At 39.3% G+C, this 4,933-nt stretch overlaps 1 non-coding gene across 1 annotated transcript; it reads right to left on the reverse strand.

The window, feature by feature from the left end:
• Nucleotides 1-4,574: 4,574 nt before the first annotated feature.
• Nucleotides 4,575-4,722, reverse strand: LOC123391063. The gene has a single exon (XR_006605696.1). It is a non-coding gene; the product is annotated as a U4 spliceosomal RNA (small nuclear RNA).
• Between the last annotated feature and the right edge of the window lie 211 nt (nt 4,723-4,933).

Consider the following 4,933-nt stretch of genomic DNA (forward strand, 5'->3'; position numbering starts at 1 on the left):
AATGGATGGTAAGGAAATCTACTTAAAGGAAAAAATTACATAGGTTACTTTCCCCAAAATATCACCCCCCTTATGCTGTGGCTTAATGGGGTTTCTACAGTGTTGTTGGTGAGCATATGGTGCAAGCATGTGTCAGGTGCATGAAGGTATGTGACCCCACATGCATGTCCAGGTCTGTAGTTGAATCTCTCATGGTTCGAAGGAGGAGCTCTGGTTTCATTCTTAGCACCACTGCTCATCCCTACTTCCAAGTAACTTAAATCATGTCTTTAATTTTGTTCCTAAGAGCTGCTGATTTTAGAGAATTAGAGCAATGAGTAAAGGGAGAGACTTGGTGCTTCTGTTCCTTCTCTTAACCCTGACTGTAAGCGGTCTGTATTCAACCCCATTCCTTGATCCTCTGCTCTCACCACACATGCGTGGGCTTGCAACTGCATGCACATGTGCGCGTGCACACACACACACACACACACACACACAGGAAGGAAACAACAATGAGAAATGGTGCTAATAGGAAGATCTCTGCTTCCTTGGGAATCCATGTTACCACCATGGCCTCTATCCCATGGGGACCATAGTCAGCTCCAAGTCTTAGCACCTCCAGGGCATCCTGGGTGCTTCTCTTTTGGCAGTGTGATGCAGGAGAGTGGCAGGCCTGCAGCTTGAACACATTTCTCTTTTGCTGCTGCCTCGAGTAAACAGAACCCTTTGTGGCTAGGGTTTGGCAAAGCACTGAGCATTTCAAATCAGGCTAGGCCAAGAAATGTAGGTCTAGCTTTCTTTTTATATATAAAAGCTTTTTAAAAAATCTTTAAATTTGTTCTTCAAGAAGAAATAAACCTTTATTAGACCCTTTGTATTGCTGTAAATTTGATTGACCAGATGTTTGTCAGACTTAATACACGCTGTTTAAAAAGTTGCTTTCTACATCTTGACTGAGGCCCTTTCTGGTGAGGAAGGAGCCAGTTTATAGGAAACAATGAAATCATTTTTTACACCTTACAGATGCTCTAATCCCATTACAGACTGAGGTGTTTAAAATTCTTGGTGTTTTCTTGCTTTATTTTTATGGTATGAGTGATTCTGAAGGAGAAAGCTAAGGCAAGAAAATATTTAAAGGAGACGTCCCCCAAGGGGGCATTGGGGTGTGGGTGGAGGAAGGGATGTAGAGGATGGTTGAGGGTTATTCTTTGTATTTGGTGTGCCTTCCAGCCCTGGCTCCTGGCAACAGCTGAAAAGCTACTGCTAGAACTTTGATCAGTGATGCCAACCAAGCATTTGGACCCAAATCCCAGAAGTGGCTAAATAGAATTGGGGCTAGTTTCTCTCCGATCTCACTGAACAGAACATGGCTTCTCTCACCCCTTAAATTTCTTTCTTAAAAACTGGCTGGAAGTGTGTTTCCTAAGAAGGTAACAGACTCAGATACCTGCAAGGGCCTGGCAAGTAGCAAAAATGACCAAAGTTGGCCAGACAGCCCACTGTGTCAGACTGGAAAACCCGAAGCCCCACCAAAAGAACAGTGGGTCTTCAACTACAGCTTGCTGTTCCCAACAAGGGGATCTGAGCCCAGTGAAAGGGTATTTATGAGAAATTTCTCAATTGTTAGCAAACACAATTCATCCACAGGGTATATTCTGCCTTAGGACCACAGATTTGCAAATCCTGTTGAAACAAAATATGTATAAATAGAAATGCACCATTCATCAATAAGAAATCTCCAAATTTGAATTACCAGGACTAGTAAAAATTATTTGAAGCTTTGGAAACTACCACAGGAGTTGCCAGCCTTCTATTTTGTTATGTAAGGGTATAAAACAGTTACTAAATACTATCACCAATGTGTTTCATAAAATAATGGATATTTAAATAATTCCCCTCCCTCCCCATGAAAGAGTAAGAAGGAGACCATCTGAGACTTAAGGACAGTCTTTAATATGAATAACTTCAGTTTTGCGGAAAAATCTTCCAACTATCCATTCATTTCTAATTTTCTAGTGAACATCTTTTCAAAGACCATGGGTGATCTACAGACCATTGCCAAAGTTGTACCACCTATTGATACGAATATAGATTGTTTCCTTGAACTACTTACACCATTAGGGTATTCTAGGGTGTTGTCATCTTCCTTGCCCCTTTTGGTGTCTTTGGCTTCTGACTCATAGAAGCATCACTCATAAGAGTTGGAGGAACATTAAAGATCACTGAATTCAGCCAGTTTATCCAAACATTGAAACAATTTGAAACATTTCAACAACACAGGTTGTACAGTTCATTGGATTAATAACTGGGTCCATAATTCTTTAAGTCACACATGGGAAAAATATGTATTTTTTTAAATTATAAAAATTATACAAGTGGAGGGGCACCTGGGTGGCTCAGTGGGTTAAGCCTCTGCCTCTGCCTTTGGCTCAGGTCATGATCTCAGGGTCCTGGGATCGAGCCCCGCATCGGGCTCTCTGCTCAGCAGAGAGCCTGCTTCCCTTCCTCTCTCTCTGCCTGCCTCTCTGCTTACTTGTGATCTCTGTCAAATAAATAAATAAAATCTTAAAAAAAAATTTTTTTTTAATTATACAAGCGAAAAGAGGAAACTAACAACTGCCTCAGTTCTGTTTCTATGTGATGCCACTTTAAACATTCTGGTGTGTATCCTTCTCATCTTTTTTCTGAGTGTGTATTTATTTGGGATACTGCTGTCTGTGCGGTTTATGTGTTTGCACTTCAGCAATACATTGTGAACATATTTCTTTACTTAGTAATCTTCAGCACACTTTTTAATGGCTGAGTAGCATGATGTTTTGTGGCACAAAATAGTGTCTATGGTTGTATAAGCATAGTATTTCTCATTTTGAAATTTCCAAAGAACATCAGAATGAGTATCTTTGTCACTGTAATAGCTATCTTCTGAATATCTTATTTTGCTTACACTTCTTTTCATACTTCTAGATCCTCATGGATCTATTGGGCCATGTTTCGTATAGTGGGTGTTACATAATCGGTCTGAAGCAACATTGAGCTGGTGCTTTGCTAAAATGGATGACAAGTGCTGGTCTTATCAATGGAAAGGAGAACACTTGGCTTTAAGATTACACAAGCATCAGGAAGCCACTTGAGTACTGAGGAGTTTGAAACTGGGACATTTAGAAATGCAAGGACCACACGATTCAACCATTCTGCTTGGAAAAAGATGGGCAATACCTAGCGTTCTTAATATCTGGATGTATTTTCTCATATTATTTAAATAGATTTAAAGCAATTATAAAATGTACCCTTTCCAGAGACATTTAGAATCTTTTTTGTGTTAGATCCTGTTTGTACAGAAATGTTGTAATTCTTCCTTATAAGCCCTTCTTATCTAGGTTATTGGAGGCAATTTCATTAAATGTGTCATGGTTTATATCTCCATTCAGAATCTTCTCACCACATGGCTTACCTTTACAATTTAGTTCTTCCTTAGGGAAAAAAAAAAAAAGACTTTTCTGGAGATTTGGGCATATCTAATTTTCATGCTGTTGTATTTCATGGAGTACTCTGTCTACAGCACTTTGAACCATCTTGTGTAAATGGGAGATGAGAGAAAAGAACTTCTACATTTGAAAGAAGTTTAATTTTGCTGCCTAAGAATCAGAACCAAGTGTTAGAGGATTTCTTGATTCATAAAATCAAGGTTATTTTGGGGAAAATGATTTTGGTGTCCCAGATAGCTTGAAATTGAATTCTGATGGTTGGAATTCATGTAATTCACTCTACATTTTTTATAAGTCTGAACAAGCAATGCCCCAAAACATTGTCAACCAGTTGAATATGACGTCATCTTCCTTGGCTTCTCTGAATCATTATCTCTGAGCAAAATGTGAATGCTTTTTTATCATCCATTGCTAAATTATCTTGTAAGTTCCATGAGGGCAGGAAACTTGTTATTCTCTTAACAGCTCTGGCTCAGTACCTACTTGAGCCCTCTGTATATGGAATGTGCTTAATAGTTACTAAATGGGAGAATGAATGAAAGAACCATCAAAACTGGGTAATTTACTAGTGGCATTGTTCACACTGACTAATAATTTCCCTAGGTCGTGCACAGTTTTCAGAATCAAGATACTGTTCTCATACAGACTGGGTCTATAGCAGGAGAACCAAAGAGCATCTCCTTGCACACACATTTAGGACACTGAAGAAATAAAGCCCTAGGAGGAATAGTTGGAATGCCTTGCCCAGGTGAGGCTTGAAAGTGAACTATGTTCCACAGGAAGACAGAAGGCTACCTGTTATTATTTCTGCTTTGGGACACTTGCTCTGTGCCCAGGTACCCAGATACGTTCATTAAAGCAGCCTTGATTCCGGACTGAGCCACTCTCTTTATGATTTCTAGGCTGTCTTTTTTCATTGATTATTTTCTGTATTATATTAATGGTAAAATTGCCTTCTGTGATAATTCCATTCCTTTTCTCCAGTTCCTTCATGCAGTTAGCAGCTAGGAAAACAAAGAGGACAACACTTTGGCACTGTTGTATAAAAGGGTCTATGAATCCCGCATTTATCCCTAACCTAAAGCCAATTCACCTGCCATTCTTATTAGTTAAGATTCCTCTCCAGAATTACAAGTTAAAATAACAAGTAATAACTAAATTAAAATTGAAAACTATTTTAGGAAAAGTTTTCAATTAGCAATAATCGCGCCTCGGATAAGCCTCATTGGCTACGATACTGCCACTGCGCAAAGCTGAAAACTATTTTATTAAGCCGGACTTTGAACAGGAGTACTCTTATTGGAAGAGGTGAGGGGGTATAAAATAGAGGAAACTTTGGGATAGAGAGCAGTGTGGTGCAGAGGAAAGAAGTAGGCTTTGGCACCATAGAGCTTGGCTCTGGGCCTGGCACATTCTCAGGAAGTATTCACTCATTTATGTTGTTTAATCCTTTTGTGCTTGTTTGA

Source organism: Mustela putorius, unplaced genomic scaffold (assembly GCF_011764305.1).
Source record: "Mustela putorius furo isolate JIRA1106 unplaced genomic scaffold, ASM1176430v1.1 tig00000174_pilon_pilon_pilon, whole genome shotgun sequence".
Lineage (NCBI taxonomy): Eukaryota > Metazoa > Chordata > Mammalia > Carnivora > Mustelidae > Mustela > Mustela putorius.